Source organism: Phodopus roborovskii, unplaced genomic scaffold, assembly GCF_943737965.1.
Source record: "Phodopus roborovskii unplaced genomic scaffold, PHOROB, whole genome shotgun sequence".
Taxonomy (NCBI): domain Eukaryota; kingdom Metazoa; phylum Chordata; class Mammalia; order Rodentia; family Cricetidae; genus Phodopus; species Phodopus roborovskii.
In genome coordinates this window covers 69,977,764-70,001,971 of record NW_026126418.1, presented here as the reverse complement: position 1 = coordinate 70,001,971, position 24,208 = coordinate 69,977,764, and the positions used below count along the sequence as shown (strand labels likewise).

The following is a 24,208-nucleotide window of genomic DNA, read 5'->3' as shown; positions in this document are numbered from 1 at the left end:
AGGCAGAGTCTTGGGAGATCTCAGGTCATCTCAGCGTGGGATGGCTGGCTACCCAGAAGCAGAGGCTGTCTTGGGTAGAAGCATAGTTCTAGTGACAGGGTCCTAATGTATCTTGTAAGGGAGAGATGTTCCCAGATGGGAAACAAGCTTGTGTCCTCACTGCTAATCCACCTGAATGATGGCACCCTGTTGATAGGCAATGACCTCAGGTTCCCACCCCCCAGGCAGGTGCTGAGTGAAGATGAATCGTGATATAGGGGCTAGGCTATGCTCTGGCTTTAGAGCTGACTTTGTGTTTTTTCACCCATGTGGTCTTGTAATACCCAGACAGAGATGCACATTCAGCGATTTTCAGCAGGACAAGGACAGTGGGTATGTGGAGGGTGGGGGAAGTAGCATTGTATAGACTAAGGGAAATAGAAGGGCTGAAAATGCTGGGTCCAGGACAAGAAGGAGGCTGCATAGGCTGTGTGTACCCAACCCAGACAGAAGGAGTCTTTCCTGAAGGTCAAGAGGGACATCCCTGGCCCCATCAAGACAGCTGCACATGCAATATTCCCAGCCAGCCAGCCGGCCCGGCTGTGCTGCCTAAAACTGCAAGTTAGACAGTGCAGGGGCTGCTGCCTTCCTGAGCCTAATGCACTTGAACAAGCTGCTGAGCTTCTACAGGGAAGCTGCTTTGGCCTGCTGGATGCGGCCTCTCACGTCCTGCCCAAGTGGCCCCCATCAACATATGTCAGTGACCATGCGGCCCCCTGCCCATCAGCCCAGGCCTCTACTGAGATCACAGCAAATGTCATCGAAAGAACATGACCAAACACTGATCAGGAGGTAGTTGGAGTCACGGACACACTGCCACTTCTTAGCACCTGTCAGCAAGGCCTCCCTCTCTCCCATTTCTCCATCTCTCTGAGTGTCCCATACAGCTCTTGGTACTGCACTCAGTTGTTCACAACCTCCTCCTGGGACCCTCCTCTGCTTCATTTCCTCATTGGCCTTTCCCCCCTATTATGCCAGTGACCAAATACATGTAGGCATCTGGGTGACATTGCCAGAGGGGCACCAGGACCCCCAGCTCCCAAAGGCACAAGATGCCCTCCAGGTGGCCTTTATTTTTACAGTAGCTGGCCCTGACAGGAGCTCCAAGGTAGAAATAATTCAGTGTTTCTGTTTGCATGAGAGGGGGTTTGTCTCGGGGTCTGGGGAGCTCTGCTGCTCATTAGGACTTCTGAGGTACTGTTAGGAGAAGTAGTGACCCAGCAATGACAACTCTTTCTGGTGGCAGATGACATGTGTGGCAAATGTGGTGTAGATGATGTCATTTATGCTCAGAACAAATACCCCAACTGTGCCTTGCAGATGAAGTGGGTCCAGTGCATCTCTAGACTCTCTAGTTTGGCTAGCCTGGATCCTTGGATTGTGCCTTTGTGCCCATGCTGGTAACACACTAACTAGTTGAGACAGAAAGGCAGTGAGCCCCAAGTCTTCTTTCTGTATCTTCCAAGGACATCCCTGGGATCCTGCAAGTTAGTGCTCCAGTCACCCATCATGAGGCCCTGGAACATAGCATATGTGCCAGGTTCTTTGAGTAGGACTTCTCAGGTACATTATCTGCCCAGTAGAGACTCTTAAACCCCTGAAAGCTGCTATTATAGAACATAGGCCAATAGCAATATTGACTGAGCATAGTGTTGGGCGAGCACAATTTTGTAGGTGCCAGTGCATCAGTGTGGATGCTGAGGATAGAGCTGTCTTCATCCTGGGGCTCCAGAGACTCCTTCCTGCCTCTGTGGCAACACCACCAGGTCCCCCCTCATCACCAAGGGGCACCTCAGGCCTCGCTGCTTCCCTTTGAAGAACTTAGCAACTTGGCAGTCAGGTGACTAACTAGATAGACTTTCATCTTCCTTCACAATGTGTAAGTCCACAAGAACTAGGCTTCAAGGCCCTAGTCATGTCCCCAGAGCTAAGCAGAGCGCCTGACACAGATGAGGTGGTGAGTAACCCTTGGAATGAATGAATGAGTAACCAGCCCAGAATGACCAAAGATTTCCCCAAGCCCCCCACAGGCACAATGACACCCTCCTACCCACACAGATGCCCAGCACTGCCACGTCCCTGCTGCCAACACAGGGCCTGTACTCAGAAAGCACGCTGGGGCCAGGTCAGGCTGCTGTCGTTTCATGGTACATGAAGCCCCAGGAGGGTCTTTGTCTGGGTCGCATGTCACCGCTGATCTGCTGCCCCCACCCTGGCTCCATTATGATGGGAAAATGCACTTCCAAAAAAGTTGAACCTGTCACGGTGATGGATAACCTAAATGGACCCTCCCCGCTCATGAACAGATGTCGAGGCTGAACTCTGTCAGAAATAATTAAACACCTTTCACATGGAAAAGCAGCAGGCAGGGTGGGGCAGCCACTCCGCGGCTGGGTCACCGAGTCAGACAGGCTGCTTTCTGCTCCCTCTCAGCCAGCCCCGAGGGAAGTTGTGAAGACCTCTGGACCACAAGCGAGGCAGTGGCACATCCCTGGAGTGGGCCAGGCAGGCGGGGCCTCTGGTGGCCCTGGCTTCTTTCTGGCGCCTGTGTCCTTCAATTGGCAGGAGGTAGCAGTGCCGTGGTGGAGGCTTGGCTTGGATCCTTCCAGCTGGGGATGTTCACATTGTGAGGGCCCAATTGAGAGCCTGGGAGTTTGGAGCCTCAATTTCCACACAGAAAAAGGAGAAAGTAGGCTCAGGCCTGGGAGGCCTGTTCAGGACTCCATGGTTTCCTCTTACCTGGCCATGGAGCCTTGTGGGAGGCGGAGTGAAGACTTTTGGAGGTGAAAGACCCCAGACCACTAGGAGAATAGCTCTCAGACTCTTGAGTTCCTATGAAGGACATGGAGTCATCACTCCCTCCACCCCCATTAAGGAAAATCCACTGGGCTGATGCTTTCTGTTCCCAGTGCCATGGAGACGCCTGTGCTGTCTGCTGCGTGTGCTGGGACAGCAAGGGAGGATGGAGGCCAGTGGCAGGAGGGTGAGGATGGCCTGGTATGGTATCTGTGTGCAAGAGAGTGTCCAGTGTCCGGCAGTCAAATGTTCTGTCACATAGCTTTGCCTGTCTAAGACTTATGTTCTTTTCTGTAAACTGTGCTAAGGAACTTCTCTGGCAGGACATGCTGTGGCCTTAAGCAGAGTTCCTGGCTCACAGTAAGCTAGCAATACATGCCCTGAGGACAGAGGTGATGGTTCATTCATTCATTCATTCACTCATTCATTCATTCATCTATTCATTTGTTCATCCATACACTCACTCACTCACTCTCCCATCAGTTCATTTACTCATCCACACATTCACTCATTTACTCACAGATTTCTCCCTTGAATACCTTCATGCCAGGTCCTGGTCAGAATCTAAGGACATGATGGTAACTGAGCCAAAATAACTTTAGCCACTGCTGCTGCCGTGGAGTTACCAGCCATTAAATTGGCACAAGAAGGGCAGAGAGGTGACAAGACTGACAAATGGGAAGATACACAGACAAGCAGGAGGAGGTTTGGAGAGGCATTATCCCCAGTTACACAGTGTTCACTTAGTCAGTAGTCCCATATTCGGGAGGTGATGACAATTCCTATGACAATTGCATCATCCAAGCAACTACATACATACACCTCACCACACACATCACACACACACCTACACTCCCCCCTACACACATAAGAAAGGGGGCTTTGCTCAAGGTGCATCGCAGCCCCCCTGGCCAGACACTCCATCCTCCCCACTTGCCCTTGCCTGTCTGCAGTGCCGATCCCCACCAACATTACATAGTCTTTCAGTCACTAAAGTGTGAACAAATTGACTATATTTTCATTTGGCTTTTGGTTTCAGCCCCACTGCTTTAGAATAATGGCCCAAGCCATTAAGCTAACAGTTTGATTTACAAGCTCCTGTGCTCTGGACGCTGGGATCAGTCTCCTTTTTCTGTGGAAGACTAACCCTGTCTTGGGTCTCCTGGGTCTCTGGATGGAGGGAAGAAAATACATCTGCAGTCAGCCAAGCAGGGCCACCCGGAGAAGCAGCCGATTAGGAGAAGCTGCTGAATGTAAGAAAAGGATTTTCTCTGCCACCTTAAGCTCTCCTACAAATCATAGCTGGCTGCAAAGTTAACTCTCTGTTAAACCCCAGAGCATCTCCAACCTAGTCCACCCTACCACCTCCACTTCTTCAAAGAACTTAACACAAAGAGGGACCACTCCCTGACAGTGGAGTCCAACCCAGGCATCCCATTTCCCAGACCCAAGCAGGAAGGCCAGAAGCCAGGCCTCTAGCCCCTCCGGAGCCTCACACACATATTTTAAGAGTCCTGTCACTCTCAAGTTGGAGTAGGAATCATCCAGTGTCATCTAGAAGGGCACTAAGGGCAGGAAGGGGACATTTACAGGTGGAATCAGTAGAACAGAGAGTGACTTGGAACCCTGGTGCGCTGACCACCCTCCCTACAAACAGCTGTCCCGTTATAAACTGATCCAGGCAGAAAAGCCGCCTGGGAGGGGACAGGAGTGGGACTTTACATAATCTGACACTTTTTGGGGTTCCTGCTCAGGGGGTGACATTGATGTTCACCAAAAGCCAGAGCTATGATCTGGGACAGGAAAGGAAGGACAGAGCTGGGCTGGGGCAGAGGAGGGAGTGGGGGGCAGGTACCTGGAGCAGCAGAGATGTTTGGAGTGCCTGCACAAGTGTGCTGGAGAAAACGACTCCAAGAGGGAGCTGAGGCTGGCATCCCACAGGTCCTGCCCTGCCACTTGAGGGCCCAGCCCCCTGAATCATGCCAGAGCCTGGGGGATTCCAGCTTAATCCTTCTGGATTAAGGTTCTTCTTCTCTACTGGGTGTGAAAACATTTTATGTTGAAAACAAACCTGAAGCTGTGCATGGTGGCCAGTGCTCAGGAAGCAGAGGCAGGAAAAATCTCTCTGGGAGTTCAAGGCCAGCCTGGTCCACAGACTGAGTTCCAAGACAGCTACAACTATTAGTGATATCCTGTCTTAGAAAAAAAGAAAGAAGAAGAGAAAGAAAACCAAACCAAAATACTTGTTTAACATTATTAATATATGTTTATGTTTCTTTTTTTGAGACAAGGACTCATATATCCCAGGTTGGCCTCAGACTCACTATATAGCCAAGTCAGGCCTCATATGTTTATTTTTAATTATTCGCATGTCTGTGTGATTATGTATGTACATGTGAGTTCGTGCCTGCAGGAACTAAAGACACTGGATCCCCTGTAGCTGGAGTTTCAAGCAGGTGTGAGCCAGATGTGGGTACTGAGAACTGGACTGGGGTTTTCCACAAGAGCAGTATGTGCTCTTAGCTGCTGAAATGTCTCTCTGGCCCCTGGGCTTGAACTCTTGATCCTCCTGCCTCCACCTCTTGAGCCCTTCAATTATAGGTTTGCCCCACCCTGCCTGGAATGCACTGCTGGGGCTTGAACCCATGACTTCATTTGTGCCAGGCAAGCTGAACATCCCATTCAGCCAAGCTGCAGATCTCTAACTGCCAAAGACATTGAGAATCTCATGCTGACTTTTTGGAGTGAGGAAGTTTTTTTGAGTTTCTCAATGTCTTCATTTAGCTCATCTCCAAAGGAATAAACCTTCCTTAAGCTAAGGAGGACTCGGGGAGGACCCTATGATGCAGGGAGGAGCTTGCCTTTTCTGAAATGTCTTCCTCTGTGTCCCACATGTCATCTCCTGTCAGGGAGCACCAAAATGGTTGGTTAAATGGACCCTAAAGCTGCCTGACATCCATGGTGGGTTCTAGCAGATAAATGGTGTTCCATGATTTAGGGGGACAAACCTGGTGTTGTGGATAAATTGGTGGGATGTACACAACGGTTACAAGAGCAAACATACCTTCACTGGCTTCCTGTGGAGAAGAAGAGAACATCATGGCCTCCTCTCTTGCTCTACTCAAAGACATCCTAGGAAATGGTGTTTTAGAGCAACACAAACAATTGTGGGAGGTTTAAGCAGACTTGTGGGTGGAAGCAAAGTGGGAAAAAGGAAGTGAAGATCAAGTTCCCCGATGGATGCAGTGACAGCCGTGTCCTTGGCCCACCTACGTACCAACTAGCCTGGATGCTTCTGTGAATTGTCCCATTTCATGGCCTTCTCTCAGTTACCCTGTGGCATGAAAGAGTCCCACGCCTTAGTGATGGGGAACCCAAGGCTCACAGGCTTATGATCACATGCCCAAGTTAATAGTAAGCAAGGTACCAGCAGAGACTTGGACTTTGACTGGCAGCCTCCTGGGTCAGGCTCTGCAAGAGCTGAGGAGGGCTGAAGGCCTGAAGCTGAGGTCAGGGGTCAGCAGTGTTAACTGCAGGGCATGGGAGGCAGGGAGGGAAAGGCACAGCAGTAAGGCTTTGATGGGTGTCCAGAGGGTCGTGGCCAGCCCTCTTTTGGCTGATGTAAGCCCTTGCTGTAAACCATACTTTCCACTGCCCTGAAATCCATAAACTTTGATAAAACAAAAACAAAAACCTTTGACATCTTTTAAATTGCAGCTTGGCCCCAAGGCTAAAGAGGAAAGAGGCCATCGATGCCAGACTTAGGATGCTTTGTTACAAGTGGGAAGCAGACCAACTGTGGGAAATGGCTAAATTTTCAGGCTGAGAACCACAAGTTGGCTCTATAGTCCAGCTTGCCTCATGGCTGCCAGCCTCACTGCAATGTGAGTAGAGCCATCAGGAGGAATGGGTCCACAAAAAGCTTGGCTAGAGGATGGTCACACAAAAGTACATCCTCTGGTCATCTCCTCCCATAGCTCTCTAGCATAGCTACACCTGGGCTCAAATAAATATTCCAGGACCTGATCTGGCAGATGTGGGACAACCTTCAGACTTGTACTTTTGGCAAGCAGTCCAAAGCACCCTTAGTCAAGGTCAGTAGCTCAGTAGTTTGAGCTATGTATTCACTAGGATGGGTGGGTGTGGCATGCAGTAAGCTGGGACCTCCAAAGGGAACCAGACCTGCTAGTGATAGGCCCTAAGGACCTGAGAAGTCAGGGATGCAATCACAGAGTACCCCAGACTGGGCAGCCACAGCAGCAGTTGTAGCCGCCTGGCACTGGAGGCTAAAAATTCAGTCTGCAGCACAGGCAGATTTCAACAAACACACCTTCTTACTGTGCCCAAATATGAGAAATATGGTAAGGGGGGGAGAAGTGGAGGGCCCTTAGATGGCCACCCATGTCATCATTGGCGCTCCTGTTCATGACCTCATCTAACCCTAATCACCTCCCAGAGGCCCTGCCTCCAATGCCACCCCACTGGTGCTTTCTCTTTCTCTGGGACTTGAAGGGACCCATCAGTCCTTGGCAACTCCTTTCTCAAGTTCAGTGAAAATCTGTCTCCCTCTGCCTCCCACCTCCTGGTTATATTTCTGGCTTCTGAAGCCCCCTGAATCCCTGGCTCCCCCTTGAACATGACAGCTTTGCAAATTTCCCAAGGCAGTTACGTTTCCACAGCTGCCAGGTTCTTGACTGCTGCTCTTGGGGGCAGAGCTCTGAGTGTGGAAAGTAGAGAGTCCTGCCTTGGAATAATAGAGGACCACCCAGACTGTGACCTCTGGCCTTCAGCAATGTCTTCTCTGCCTTTACCCCTTGCTGTGCTTTGTCAATTGGAACTGAACTTCTACACATTTCTGAACATGCTGTGGTTGCAGATGCTTGTCACATGGCCCAACTTCCCTGTGGGGAAAGCTCCCGCTGGAGCACACTCAGGAGAGGCTGCTGGATTTGTGTATCACTTCATAGTCATGACAGTAGCAGCCACCCTGCCTTCGATGTCAGTACCGGGTACCAAGTCGTGAGCTTAACAGTGACCCCTCAGGATGGATGGACCACGCGACACTTTGTATGTGAGACTCCTGGTCACACGGCTGGATAGTGATAGGGCCCAGACCTACCTACATACCTACATTCCTCCCCATGGATGCCAGCACTGTGTCTCCTGCTGTGGAAGTGCGGCTGACATGAAGCAGACCCCGAGACAAGAGTTATAAAGTGTTCAATTCAGGGACCCCAGAGCATCTGAATTCTACTCCGGGCTGGCTCTGCTTTGCACAATCCTGTAATATCTTATTTCCCCTCATATGCAACCCACTGGGTACCGTCAAATCACGGGGAAAGAGACAGGGTGCAGATATTGGAGAAAATGAAATGCTTCTTGAACTTAGAATTTAAATTGAGGAAAGCAGATGAGTTTTTCCTATGTGTATGGGTGTGGGATGTGTGTAGGTGTTTTATCAGCATGTACGGCTGTGTACCTCATGCACATCTGGTGCCCAGGAAGACCAGAAAGAGGGTGGAACTGTAAGTTACAGACAGTTGTAAGCAGCCATGTGGGTGCTGGGATTTGAACCTTGGTCCCAAGGAAGAACAGCCAGTGTTCTTAACAGCTGAGCCATCTCTTCAGTGCAAGCAGATGAATTTCTAAGGGCTCCGCTGTCTCACTGCAGGTTCCTAATCCATTCATCTGTCCATGTATCCATGCATCCATTCATCCATCCATCCATGCATGCATGAGCCCAGGAATCCATTCACCCATGCATACATATATCCATTCATCTTCCCATACATCCATCTTTCCAACCATTTGCCCATGTATCCTTTCATGCATCACTCATCCTTTTGTTTATATAGCAAATATTAGTTAAATGTCTACTGAACACACTTAATGGTAGAATTATCCTCTGCAGAGCCCCACCTGCTGACATTTCCTCAGGACACTGTCCAGGACATGTTGTTTACCTTCTTCCTGTCTAGCTGAACACACTTGCTCTAATGTTCCTCCTTACAACTGACTTTGTTAGCATCATTGACCATGGAAAAGTTCTATTCTTCTTAAAAGACACTGGAAGAATGTCTTCCTGATCATTATTCAAGCAAGAAACATAATGACATCAAGCCCAATATCCGCAAGCTGAGGCATTGACCGTCTGAGTGTGGCCGTGGCTGCCCTAACAGTATTGCAGGAGCTGCTCAAGAGCCTATATGAATACGCAATAAGGTGCAGGGAGGCGCCAAATGAGCGGGACAGCAAAGGACTTAATTTACAGTACAAAATCAAAGACTCTGTCAACCGAGGCTCCGTGCGCTCAGAGAACCACCTGAGAAAGCGCTACCAGGGAAATTTCCAGAGAAAGTAATTAAGGAATCCCCATTGGCCAAATTCAGCAGCAAAATTTGGAGCTCTGGAGTTTGAAGCTCACCAGGGATCCAGTGTCTCCTCCCATTTGATTATTTATCAGAATGAACAGTTGTCTGGGAAGGGATCGGCAGTGAGCATCCTTGGCTCTCCCTAGCACTCCAGCACTGCATGGGCCTGCATGCATTGTCAAAGAAGCTATAGGCAGTAAATGAGATGAGTACTTTGTGAGATGGAGTGAGATGAATGCCCCTCTCCTCTTCGAGGACTGACATGAACCAGTTAGTGTTTATGGAGCATCTGTGGTGTGAGTGGTGTTTATGGAGTACCTGTGGTGTGAGTGGTTTTGAGAGGCAACATACCATGCCCATGGGCTCTGACTTCGGGTGACTCCTCTCCCAGATTCTATCCTAACAAATGATCTGTGTGCTTGGAGGTACTTTCATTGGTCAGAGAAGCCAAGCGGTGCTTAGGCAATATTTCTATGAGTGGCTGCTTCAGGGACCATGTAAGATTGTTGACCAGATGACCATGCTCTTTTCCAAGGGGACAGTGCTGAGACAGCCCAGTTCCCTGGGGCTGTCCCATTTACAGAGGGTCCTCAGAAAGGTCTTTTCTAGGACATCTCTTCTCCTAACTCCCTAGCTTTCTTGAGCTGACAGAGAAAGAAAGCCTTGCTGTCCACTGATAAGCGAACATACTATGTTCTGATATTCTGAAGGGATGGGCAAGCTACAACTGAATTTGGGGTATCCACTGGAATATCCCACTGCTTGTTGGTTGCCTAAGCCCGTGTGTCTGGAGGCATGGGCAAAAGAATACAATCAATAAGACTCCTTCCATGCAGCCTCTGAAAAGCCCCCCCCCACTTCAGCGACTCAGCTTGTCACTGTGTTATTGACAGGCCCATTGAAAAGAGACCTCCCTGCTGCTGTGAAGTTCTCCCTTTCTCCCATTCACTCCTTTCTCAGAGTTTTTGAAAGACGAAAAGTCTGCACGCACGTGCACGCGCGTGCGCACACACACACACACACACACACACACATACACACACCCCATATTGGCTCCTGGGCCTGGCCCAGCTCACAGAGGGAGAAGGGGTGCAACCCGGGTGAGCGGATTGCTGAGCCTCCTCACCTGGTCCCACAGTGCACCGCCTCCAATTAAATCAAAACGGTTTGTTTTTAATGGTCTTTTACGCTGACAAGTGGGCGATCATTTTGGGCCCACGAGCTGTCAGGGAGCTGAGGCAAATCCTCCGTTGATAATGCCCAATGCTTCCAATTAGGAGCTGCGGCCGATCCTGGCGCGCTAACGATTCCCCAGTCGCCCCCCAGGCCCCTTTGGCGCTAGCTGTTTCTTCTGCCTCCTCCACCGCAAATTACTGACACAAAACGGAAGGCCCCTCGTCTGCTCCGCCACGCCAGGCCCGGGCCCTGTTGGGTTTAATGAGCCGATGGAAGTTTCGTGGCTCCAGCGCTAAATTCTTTTCTTGTTTGACAGCTGCTCGGCTAAGGCGAGTGTTGACCTTATAAAAGATTTAGTGTTTCTCATTATTTTCTGTCAAGCTTCACAGTGATGGGTGGGTGGTTATCATTTGCATCCCAGGGTGTGTGTGCAAGCATGTATGCTAGTGTGTGTGTGTGTGTGTGCATGTGTACATGAGTGTGTTAGATGGGGAGCTTGAGGTAGAGACAGAGATGGGGACAAAAGGGTCTCTCTGTGTGTCATGTTTATCCCCCACTCAAGTAGCATCTTCCAATATGACATTCTTCCTGGCCTGAGGTGTTTCAAGGAGCAGACAAGATGCAAGGCCAAGATGATGGATGTTTCTGGGGTTCCGGTTAAGGGAGACCATAGTGGTGGCACCAGAGAAAGCCGTGCTAGAGCAGTTGCTGGGGGCAAAGACCATGAGGATGGTGGGGGCTGTACTCAAGACCTCCTTGTGAGGGGACCTCAGTGTTTTCTCACAAGCACATGGCCACAGCTCCTCCACTCCTGCTCCAAAGTCTGCTCAAAACTGTGACAGTTTTAAAGGTATGTTTTTGTTTTTGTTTTTGTTTTTTAATGGCTCACAACACTCTCCTTTAAGACACTTACTGAAGCATGGATGCCTGATTTTATTCTGGCATTCATACCAACTAAGACTGTTCTGTGGGGAGTCCACATTCATGCCTTTGCCAAGCCCTGCTGGCCTCCTGCTGCCTCTTGAATCATTACGTTCCACCCTGCCAGGGGCAGATGAGTACCCACACACACATACACACACACACATACTAGTTGTCCCAGGACCAGGTGACTTGAAGCTACTTAAGGAGGAAGGGTCTACATCCATCTTTGTTGCCTTGGAGGGTGCTGTGAGGAGCCATTTAAATACATTGCTTAACTAGTTGTATTCCTAAATTCTTTAATGTCCCATCAAGATGATTCTTCATGCAAAAGGAAATAAAATAGAACTCACTATACCAGGTAGTAGTGGTGCATACCTTTAATTTCAGCACTTGGGCAGATCTCTGAGAGTTTGAGGCCAGCCTAGGCTACAGGGCAAGTTCCAGGACAACCAAGACTACACGGAAAAACCCTGTCTTGAGAATAGCAAAAGAAAACAAAAAGCAAAAAAAAAAATCCACAAATAATACACACACACACACACACACACACACACATATATATATATATATATATATATACTGAACTTTGCCAAAATTGAAAAAATAAAATGTTATCACTCCAATACTACTATCAAGATAATTGGGCTTGGTATGACACACCTGTGAATCCACACTGGAGATCAGAAGTTCAAGGTCATCCTTGGCTATGTGGTGAGTTATGGGCCAGTAAATCATGTTGTTTCTGACACTTGGACCTATAGATCTATGAGGCTTTATGGCGACTCAATAATAAAGATACAAATGCCCCAAATTCAACATGACCTGAACAAACACTGTCTAAAGATGCCATTCAGACTGCCAATCAGCACACAAGATGCCCAGCATCCCTGGGCATTAGGGAAATGTGAGTCAAAGCCTCAATGAGCTGCCCTTGCACCCATAAACATGGCTTTAATGAATGAGACAATATTAATGTTGACAAGACTGGGAAGAAGCAGAGCACCCATGGGTTGCCAGTGGAAATAAAAAATGACCTGCCCCACCTTGCAAAAATACCTTGGCAGTTTGCTAGACCCTTAAACAGAGTCCCATAGGGCACATCAGTTCTCTTCTTATGTATACCCAAGAGGTATGAAAAAATACAGCCACACAAAGACTTGTACACAGACATTCCTAACAGCATCCATGACAGTAAATAAATAAATCAGTGGATAATGGAAATAACTCAAGCATCCATCTGTTAACACACAAGTAAAGGAAACATGGCCTGTCCATGCAAAAAGTGACTCAGTCATGAGAAATGAGATATGTCCATCCTCCAACCTGGCATGATTGAAAACATCATGCCAAGAGATAAAAAAAACAAAAACAACAACAAAACAAACAAAAAAAACCTCCATCACTAAGAACCACAGGCATATAAACTTTAAACCACACCAGTCCACAAGGACAAGAAGCTGATGGTAACTGCAGAGGCTGGGGATGACTATTAATGGGCCAGTTGTGTCTTTGGGGGTGGGGAGAGAGTAAGACACTGGTTCATAACCTATAAATAGGCCCAAATAGTTGATTTCTACATTTGAGCTGCTAAGAAACTAGTCAGGTCTCCAGTCTCCCCTCTTATGTGTGTGTACACGTCTGTGAGGGGTTATGCACACATGTGTGCACAGGTGCCTGCAGAGGACAGAGGATGGCTGTGGTATTGTTCCTCGGGTACTGTCCACCTTTCTTTCTTTCTTTTTTTTTTTTCTCATTGTTTCAAAGCAGCATCTCTCACTGGTCTAGAACTTGCAGATTTGGCTAGATTTGCAAGCAAGCTCCAGGAATATACCTGTCCATTTCTCCATTCCTGAGATTATAAGAATGCATGCCACTCTCTTAAAAAGCAAACAAAAACAAGTGCAACAAAAACAAAACAAAACCCTAAAGGAAAAAACATGGGTTTGGCAGAGAGAACTGGAATCTAAGCTATTTTCCAAGCCCTTCAAGCCTCTTGAAACAAATGAACAGTTCCCTTGAGTTTGAAGAGCAGACCCTGTCCTGTGGAGGCCAGAGCAGGATGCTGGTTTATCTCTGATTACAGGAGTCTGGTGTACCCTCAGGGTATACTTACATAGCAGGCCTCATGTGCCAGACTGGCATCGGGACCTGACCTGAAAGTCTGTGGCAAGTCTAGACACAGTCTGCTACTTGTGGCTGAGGATGCTAAAGTATTTATCTGCCAACAACAGCAAATGCCTTTGTTGTGCATTTTTGTTTTCATCTATTGTAGACTTGCCTTAGACAATCCTATGGCATGATGGAGAGAGCCTGGTAGACTCTCATTTGTGTGTGTGACATGTGTGTGTGTGTATGTGTGCACTAATGTGAAAGCTAGAAGTCAACATCAATGTCTTCCTTGATCGCCCTTCATCTTCTCTCTCTGTTTTCCAACTCTGCTCTTTTAAAATTATTTTATTCTCTTATTGTGCATGTGTGATGTACCTGTGTGGGTGGGAGGGCCGTGACACAATTGTGGAGGTCAGAGGACAACTTTGTGGAGTTAGTTCTCTTCTTACATCTTTATGTGGGTTCCAGGGATCAAACTCATTCTCCTGCAGAGGAATCTCACCACCCTCCACCTTATTTGAGGCAGCATCTGTCACTGTGCCTGGAGCTCACTGATTTTGCCAGATAGTCTAGCCGGTGAACTCCAGGGATCTGCCTATTTCTGCCTCCCCAGTGCTGGGATTACAGGGGAATGTTGCCACACCCAACTCACATGTGGGTGCTGGGGATCGAATTCAAGTCTCATTTGCAAGCACTTTAGTGACTGAATCGCACCCTTGGCCCCAGAGTCTCATTTTCAAAGATACAATTGGCCATGATTTCTCCTGCCCTGACGAGTCAACAGACACAGAGACAGACCTGCCTTTCTGTTCTGACTTTGCCACTTAGTATTGGGACCTCTGCAGGCTGGTGTCTGTCTCTCTTGCACTTCAGTCCCCTCTCCTGTGGAGTGAGGGTGGTCCTCTCCCCACCCATCTCCACTTGTGAGTCAAGACTAGTGTGTTTCAGAACTGACTGAGCAGAGCCCTTGTCGGGAGGCAGGAAGTTTGCTTGCACAGCCCGGGCGGATGTTCTTTGAAGCCTCAGCATGTGTCAGCAGGGAGGGTCGGATTCTGTGTCCTTGCTCCATCTATTTTTGGAGCCAGTAGCAGAATAACAATTTAGGGGACCAGATGTCTCAGGAGAGATTGTTCTCCTCATTAATTACTTAAACCACAACCTGCTACATCACAGGGGAGGCTCTAGCCTGCTCGACACAGAGGTCTTGTCCAGACTAGTGTTCTGTTGGGGCCTCTGACCTCCAGCTGCCCTGAACTTGACAGAAATTACTGGCCTGGGACTGATCCATAATTTTCAAGTGCCTCTCATTAGAGCAGACAGCCCCTCAATCTTTACAGCAGGATCTCTCTCCCAGTCACCTGAGCAGTTGTCACTTCAAAAACTCAACTAAACCTTGGTGGCTGTCACCCACTTCCCACCCCCCACTCCTGATTTCTTCAGTAGATTCTTTTCCTCTCTCTTTTCTTACTCTGGCTATGTTTCCTTCAAGCCTCTGTTTGCCTTATCAGGCTTCAGACCTATCCCTAGAAAGCTTGGTATCCAGTTGAAGACTGTGTCTGGCTATGGAGAGACTGTGTCTGGCTATTGTCAGGGGGGGCCCAACAGTGGGTATGGGTCAGGGCCTGGGAGTCTAGTGGGCTCAGTTGAAATGATGCTTGGCCTAGGAGTGTGAATGCTGTGGGCTTGAGTTTTCCTGGCTATTGCAAACATAGGAGGGGCAGATGCACACACACACACACACACACACACACACACACACACACACACATATACACACACACACACACACAAAACACCACCACCACAAACCCACCACAGCCCCACTTCGTCTCAAGCATAGTCGTATAGGCAGCTGTAAGACACCATTTTGGTGCTTATGGCCAATCCTGCTTGCCCTGGTCCCCAGAGGAACCCTGCTGTGATTGCTTAAACTCCCCATCTATAGCAGAGGCTTAAGCTAAAAAAAAAAATATGAAGAAGGCAAGAGAGGAGACAGCAAAATGCTGTGTACCCTTGACCTTGAGCAGGTGCATGCAGGCAGCCAAAGGTCATATGCACTTGACTGGCTCTGCATGTCTTTATATGTCTTCCATTTTTCATACAAAAGTGAGACTGGAGAGATGGCTCAGCCTTTAAGAGCACTGGCTGCTCTTCCAGAGAACCTGGGTTCAATTCCCAGCACCTACATGGTGGCTAACAATTCTAATTCCAGTGATCTGATACTTTCTTCTGGCCTCTGCCAGCCCTGCATGCACAGAGACACATGTAAGCAAAAAACCCATACCCATAAAATAAAAATAGATCTTTAAATGGCATCATGCTTGTGTTCTAGTCTGTAGCCATTTTCTGTGATGGTTTTCATACTACGTTGTGGCTCTGAACCTGATAAATCAGGAGCAGGCTGTTCTGTAGAGTCCTATCTACTGCAGTGGCTACTGGCCACGTGGGCACCCGGCCTGTACAGTGTGGACAGGGCCCCTGGTGAGTTGAATGCATGGGTTTCTTTTCACTGGGATTTAAGGAACTGTATGGGGTGAAGGACTGCCATGCTGGAGGGACCCTCTGCAGCATTCATTTAGGCAGACAGGGTATCCACTGCCTCAGTCTGTCAGGCTCCATTGACCTGGTCCCCATCAAGGGGCTGTGCTCTGGGTTCCAGTGTTCATTCCATGTTACTATGAAGCTGCCTCATATATAACTCTTAGTGGACACTCTGAAGAGTCTGTCTAGGTTCCCATGTGACATGAACCCCTGATTCACCAGGTGTGAACAAGTCCTACCTTAGAGTCCCAACACCTCCCAAAGTGGCCCCAATTAACACCCTCACTAACCACTAGCAGTGTGTGTGTGTGTGTGTGTGTGTGTGTGTGTGTGTGTGTGTTTGTGTTGTATGGGGAGGGAGAATACTCTCCTGTGTTTGTGTGTGTAATTGTATGAAAGGCGGAGATCAATTTCTGTTGCTTTCACCTTATTTTTGAGATGACTCTCCCTGAACCCAGAGCTCACCATTTTAACTAGACTGATTGGCCAATGAGCACCCTCACACCTGGCTTTTATGTGGCTGTTGGGAACCTGCATCCAGGTCCTCATGATTGGGCAGTAAGCACTCTACTGACTGCACCATCTGGTCAACCTCCCAATTTTGCTGTGATGAGGTTTCACTAAATAGCATGGGCTGGTCTCACTAAATAGCATGGGCTGGTCTCAAATCTTTAGTACTTCTCTGCTTCCCAATTACTAGAATTGCAGGCGTTTCTCACTGCAACCAACCAGCAAACATCCCTGTTTAATATCAGGCATTGTTATTGCTGATCTGGTGGCCTGCAGTGGCATGTTCCCCTTGCTATATGTCACTTCCAGATCCCGTGTCCCTAGGTCTGCTGGCCATGGAGACTTCTACTCTGACAGCCACCTGCTCATTTCTCCCACCTGTTCTTCCATAACCACAGGGAACACATCCCTTTTCCTGGCCAGCTCTAACTCATCTATGTGGCTCTACACACAAGTCTCTTCTGCTGGCCCCGCCATCTCAGTCAGCATGTCTGTAATACACACTCTCTCCAGAATAAACTTGGCCCAGGGGGGGAAATGTTTGGAATGAGGTGTGGTGGTGTACACCTGTACTTAAACTTGAAAAGCAGAGTTAGGAAGATCATATGGGCTAGATATTGGGGGAAGGATTTAAAAAAGAATGACAAGGGGGAGAGGATGCAATTATATTTTCAAAAAAATGTTTTTCTTAAAGGTGAATGATATATTTGCTATAGTTGCATAGTTTGGTCTTCTTGTGGCTCCTAACAGTGGGAGCAGGGGCTATCTTTGACTGTGTTGCCTGCTTCTGGAACACTTTCCTCCTACCAAGTTGCCTCATCCAGGCTTAATAAGAGAGGAGGTGCCTAGTTTCACTGCAACTCAGTATACCATGGAAGGAGGCCTGCCTTCTTCTGAAGAAAAAGGGAGAAGTGGATGGAAGCAGCTGGGAGGAGGGGAGAGAGGGGAAACTGTGGTAGGGATGTGAAAACAAAACAAACAAAGGAATGAATGGTAAAAATAGTCAAATTTTACAAGAGGAGCTGAAAGAGATTTAGATAGAAATTACTGATGTTGTTGGCGGAGTGTTGATAGTAGAAAATCATTCAGATGAAAGGGTAATTGCCCAAGCAGACAACTGTAGGAACTTGGGTAAGAACAACTGCTTACTTGCAGAAGCAGGCAAGATGAGATCAGAGAAGCCCAGGGCAAATTATGGAAACATCAACAGCACAGGAAGGGCAGGTACCCAGCGTGGAATCTGTTCTCCACAGCCTATGAGAAGAATACTGCTGCCTTTAGGTGGGGCTCAGAGGAAGCAGGGCATGGTGGAAAACAGAGGGCACAGGGCAGGCTGGCTCTGGCCCCAGCCCTACCCAGGCTCAATGGAGACTCAGAAATCTGCTTTCTGCTTCTGGGCCAGGAGTTCTCAACCTGCAGTGTATTGTAGTCCCCAAGTCTCTGCCAGCCCCAAATTTCTGAGAATCTTCTATTTGATTCAGCTGCAGAGAACAAAGGCATTGCCTGTGAGGGGGTGGTGACCCTACACACACTGGGGACAAATCTACCCTGGCATCTGCCATCAGCTCCCTGCTTAGGCTCACTGACCCAGGCCACACTTGTTTGCTTTCATTTTCTTTAATTTACCCAAATTCCTTCCACCTCAGACCTTGAGTTAACCCCTCCTGTCTGGGACATTTCTCTTCTTCCTTCCCCTGGCCAATGTCTGTCATCCTCTCTAGAGACCCTGCCTATCCCCATAAAATCAGATTCTCCTGTCCCAGATCTGGAGTAAACTGTAATTCAGCAATTGTGTGCTTAGCAACTGTGTCACTGGGCAGCGTAGACAAGGCTCATCCTGTCTTCCTCTACGGGCACTGTGCCGCAGACTCTCAGGTCCATCTTTGAACAAATGTTTACATTTGTGTAGTACCCTGCCTTTCAACAGGGCCACACCTTTTTGACCTGGGGTAGGGTTACCAGTTTGCTGGTTCCCATGCTGCTAGCGAACCGTGTCAATGCCTCTTATTTACCTGCACTGACCTCAGAGTGGCTCAGAGCTCCACTCAGCAAAGCTGACTCCTGCCAAAGCCATTACAGTTTTTTAGCTCCAGGCAGAGACAGACTGCAGATGGCTTAATTTAGAAGCATCTCAGAAGGAATTCCTTACTCCACTGCTCTTCATCATTGACTCCATGGGGCCTCAGGGTCATGACCATGCAGGGGTTCTCAGGCTGCTGCTTAATGGGATCCTCTAGGGAGGCAAGTGGTTCCTATGTAAGAGATGACATTGAAAAAGACATGAGCTTAACCCTGAAGTCTATCTTGAGCCTCTGATCCTCCTGTCTCTGCTTCCCAGTGCTAGGATTTATATGAGTGTGCCACCATACCCAGTGTATGCAATGTTAGGGGGAAACTCATGCATGCTAGGCAAGCACTCTACCAGCTAAGCCACACCCTTAGTCCCCTTCTCTTTCTAGAGACCTATTTACTTGAGTTGGTTTCCAAGCCACCAGGCTGACCACTAAGCAGGTTCCTTGAGCCTCACTCCTCAGGTGGTTCCAAGGCCAGGAGGTATACATTAACTTTTCCTTCTGCTGACACTACTTTCCTTCTAGAGCCTACCTTCCCATCCTAATAATCCTAGGTTCACCTTCACTGACCACAGGAGGTCACATGAATTATATTCTTTTTATCCACACATTCCCCTCTTTATTGGGTCAACCCTGTTTAAACATTTCTCCAGGACCAGGCCTCATGCTGAAAGAAGGTCACACCTTGAGGAACCCTGGGCTTCATGTGCGCACACGCCCAAGCTCCCATTGTGGGTGAGTCCAGTGCAGTGAATGGCCTACAGTGCTGTGACTTGCTCCAGAGTTAGCTTGGTGCTACTGAGGACAGAGCAGGTGAGGAAAGCCTGTAGCCAGACTCTAAAAAGGACTGCCCATACCCAGCACACCCAGCCAGCAAATCCAGGGGAAATAGAGCTTGGATTGATGACAGGTAAGACACTTGAGTTTAGCTGGGTATGGTGGCACACACCTTTAATCCCAGCACTCAGGAGGCAGAGGCAGGTGGATCTCTATTAGTTTGAGGGCAGTCTGGTCTACATAGTAAATTCTAGAACAGGCAAAAAGAAAAACAACAACAATGAAGCGATATAAACTTAACTATGACAGTAGACAGTATTCTAGATGGATGGATGGACGCATGTTTCTGCATTAGTGGGATTGCTTGGTAAATGGAGTTTGCAAAAACATGTCTGTGTGTTGGTGTCTGTGTCTTTCAAGTTTCAATTTATTATATATAAATATATGTATATTGCTAGTTTGTCCATGTATTTTATCACAGAAACAGAATTGAAACTCCATACTTGGTAAACTGTTTGCCTTACAAGAAAAGAAAAAAAAAGCTGGGAGGTGGTGGTGCACACCTTTAATCCTAGCACCTGGGAGGCAGAGGCAGGCAGATCTCAGTGAGTTTGAGGCCAGCCTGGTCTACAGAGTGAGTTCCAGGACAGCCATAACTACACAGAGAAACCCTCTCTCAAAAATATTCACTGACAAAAGTAATTTTAAGGGAGAAATAATTGTAGCTCACAATTCCAGGAGACAGTCCATCATTGCTGGGAAATTAAGGCAAGAACCTGACATAGCTGGTTACATCACAGCCAAGAGCAGAGAGAGAACATCACATTCGTGTTAGAGCTTAGCTCCCTCGCTACATGTAAAGAGTTTAAGATCCCCTGCCTAGGGGATAATGACGCACACCATGGGTTGGGTCTTCCCACATCAAGTAATCTCCCAGGCCAAACAGACATAGACAACCCCTTCTGAGAGTCTCTCTTCTGGGCTATTTCTTGATTCTGTGCTATCTCCTTCAGCCCCACAAAAGAACATTTCTAACAAGGCTTCACTATAGTATGTGTGAGTCAACTGAACAGCTCCATGGGGCTTCCATCTCCTGCAGGAGTGTGTGCCTAGGACTGCCTCAGGGCCTATGCTCATCTACTGAGGCTCCTATAACAAACCAACCCAAGCTCAGGGGTTAGACCATAGAAATGTATTCTCTCCCAGTTCTGGAGAAGAGAAATCCAAAGGCAAGCTATGGACTTCTTCCAGAGATTCTAGGGGCTAGCCCATCCTACCTCTTCCTCTAGGTTCTGGTGTCTCCTACCATTTCTTGGACAAGTCCAGCATTAGAAACTCTACTCTGTCATTTCATGGCCTCTGTGTCTTCTTGTCAGGGATGAGGAAATGGCTCAGCTAGTAGACAATTTACCTCAGACCTCCATAACCTGTGTATAAAATCCAGGTGATAGTAAGATAGGTAGAGACAAGTAGACCCTTGGAAGCTGGAGTCAGCTGGCCTGGCCTCTGTGGGGGAAGTTTCAGGGCAGTGATACCCTGCATCGAACAGAGTGTGGAAAGCACCTAAGAACCCATGTTCAGGCTGTCCTGTCGTTTCCACCTTCACACCACACGTGCACCTGTACACACACACACACACACTTAATGTAAAAATCAACAAACAAAAATACTATTCTGGGCTGGGAGATAGATGTCTCAGTGGCTAAAGCACTTGCTGAACAAGCCTGAGTACCACGTTTGAATCCCAGGACACATGTGAAGAAGCCAAGTGTGGTAACAGGTACTTGACATCCCATTCCTGAGGAAGTGGAGACAGGTGGATCCCCAGAGTTCCCTAGCCAGCCAGCCTAGCCGAAATGGTGAGCTCCAGGGCCAGTGAGAGACCTGTCTCAAAGACTGCAGTGGAGTGCAATTGAGGAAGCCATCTTCTGTCCCTGCTGGCTTTGAACTCTACCCTCCTGCCACTGCCACCTGAGTGCTGGGATCAGATGTACCCAGCCATGCCTACATCTTTTTTTTTTCTTTCAAAATTATCTTTTATTTTTTGGTGTTATAAAGACACATGTAGTTTAAAATTTTATTTTTGTGTGTATGTGTGTGTGATGGAGATGTGTATGGAGGTCAACTTTGTGAGGTTGGTTCTCTACTTTTACCTTTCGCATGGATCCAGGTTGGAACTCAGGTCATCAGGCTTGGCAGCAAGTCCCTCTACCCCTTACCCATCTTGTCATCCATATGTATTTATTTTAAAACAAGGTTTAGGTGTTGGAGAGATGGCTGAGCAGGTGAGAGCAATAGCTACAGGGCTGGAGAGATGGCTCTTCCAGAGGACCCAAGGTCAATTCCCAGAATCCACATGGCAGTTCTGTAACTCCAGTTCCAGGGGAATCCAACGTCCTCTTCTGACTGCTAAGGGCACCAGGCACATGCATGTGGTACACAGACATACGTGTAGGCAACCCCCCCACACACACATAAACAAGTAATAGTTTAAAAATTTAAAAGTACATGCTGCTCTTGCGGAAGACCAGCTTTCAATTCCCAGCACCCACATGGCAGCTTATAGCTGCCTTTACCTGAGTTCAAGGGGATGTGACACCCTCTCCTGGCTCCATAGGTACTACATGTACATAATGCACATACGTGAAGCAAGGCACTCATACACATAAAACAAAGGTAAATAAATAGTTAACATCAATAATAATTAAACAAGATTTCATTAATTTTCCCAGCTGGCCTCAGGTCTGTACTTCTTCTAGTTCAACCTATCCAAGCCCCACAGAACACTCTTCTTGGGAGAAGGGAAATTATTTTTATAGTGACATTATAACAACATGGAAAGTTATTTTGCATAATGTTAAGCATTTTATAAAACTATGCATAAGTTATTACTATTATGGAAACACGCTTACGAATAAAATGCTTTTATTTTAAAAGGCAAAATGGACTGATAACCAGTCACTAGGGACAGAACTCCTATGGTCACAATGCCTCCTGGGGGACCTGAGAATGAGCCACGAGATGACCTTTCAACTGGGTGCCCAAAGCTCAGAGGCTTCTTCCTACTCTCCTGAGATGTTTCAGCTGTCTTTTGGAAGCAAAGGGTTTCTCTGCCATCAGGTCCCTGTGGGGCCAGCCCTGGCCCCAGCTCTGCTCTGAGGACTGGTTTCCTTGCATGTTGGGCACCAAGCCAGAGGCTCCCACTACATTCTTTCCTCTCCTCTCTATCTAATGCTTAATCTGCTTCCCTCACCTTTTGCTGCACAAAAGGCTGTGAGATGATGCCAGGACATGGCTCAGTGGGTAAAGTGCCTGTCGCCAAGCATGAGAACCAGAACCACTGTATAGAAGCCAGTTGTGGTGGTGCAAGTCTGTCACCCCAGCCCCGGGCAGGAGAGGCTTCAGAAGCAGGCAGACCCCTGCTCTAGCTAATTGGTGAGCTCTAGGTGCAGTGGGAGACCTTGGCACAAAAAACAAGGTGGCGGGGGTGGGGGGAGGATATGACTCAGCAGTTAAGAGAGCTTGCTGTTCTTTGAGAGGATCCAAGTTCAGTTCCCAGGGACTCACAGCCACCTGTAACTCTAGATCCAGGGGATCTGACAAACTCTTCTGGCTTCTACAAGCACCAACCTGCAGTGGAATACACACACACAGACACAGACACAGACACACACACACACACACACACACACACACACACACACACACACACGGGGAGGTGGTGGGGAGGGGCTTCTAACCCAGACACACACCTACAAGGCTGACACTGCCCTGGGTTCTTGACAAGGACCTCATGTCTGAGGCCCTGCATTAGCCTGACATCAACTGTGCCCCTGACAGTACAAAGCTGTGTTGTCCTTCTACTCCAGACACTCCACCCCATCTTGAACTTGATTGTAATTGAGCTTTGCCTAGGAAAGCCCTGCACATTCTTCCAGCTCTCCCCAAACCTTCTCTCCAGGCCCTCTCCTCTGAGCCCACCAAGCCATGGGTTCAGCTGTTACACTGTACTCACCTGCCCTCGCTGCTAACTGTGAGCAGGGAGCCTGGAAGTTGTTGGGAGACACTTGCTCTCCTGCAGGGCTGTGAGTTCTGGAAGGGCAGATCTGAGTCTTCCTTGATCACAGCAATTCTCCTGTGTCTGCCCCAGAGCTGTGTTCAACAGCTATGGATGTGTGAGAGAGGGAGAAAACACAAAGAAGGATTCAGTGGGCAGCTAGAGCCTGCACTCTTCCTGCCCTGAGGGTATCCCAAAGAGGAATACCGTGTTGGGGATGTTGCACTGTTGGGTGGGGTCTCCCTGCACTTGGAACTAATAGTCCAGGGGCAGCTGTAAGAAGAGACAAGTTCTCAGCTGCCACTGCTTCTGGGGAGGGAAGAGCAAGCTGAGCAGCTGATGGCATAAAATCCTGCCTCTTTTTGGTTTTAGATTTAAATTTATTTTTTATTTTAATTTATTATTATTTTTGTTTGTTTTGTATGTTTTTGTTTTTTTGGTTTTTTTGTTTGTTTGTTTGGTTGGTTGGTTTTCAAGACAGGGTTTCTCTGTGTGGAACTGGCTGTCCTGGCACTCGCTCTGTAGACCAGGCTGGCCTCAAACTCACAGAGATCCACCAGCCTCTGCCTCCTGAGTGCTGGGATTGAAGGCGAGCACCACCACTAACTGGCTAAATTTTTTATTTTTATGTGTATGAGTGTTCTGCCTGCACGTGTGCCTATATACCATGTGTGTGTGTGCCTGGAATCCAAGAAGGCCGGAAGAGGGTGTTGGATCCCTGAGACTGGAGTTACAGGTCATTGTGAGCCAACATGTGGTGCTGGGAACCAAACTCAGGACCTCTGCAAGAGCTGCCAGTGCTCTTAACTGCTGAGTCCTCTCTGCATGTCCCCTCC

At 48.2% G+C, this 24,208-nt stretch overlaps 1 protein-coding gene across 2 annotated transcripts in view; it reads left to right on the top strand.

Moving 5' to 3' along the window:
• Nucleotides 1–24,208, top strand: part of Cfap77 (cilia and flagella associated protein 77) — a 138,348-nt gene that overhangs the window by 101,823 nt on the left and 12,317 nt on the right. The gene's annotated exons all lie outside the window — the stretch shown is intronic.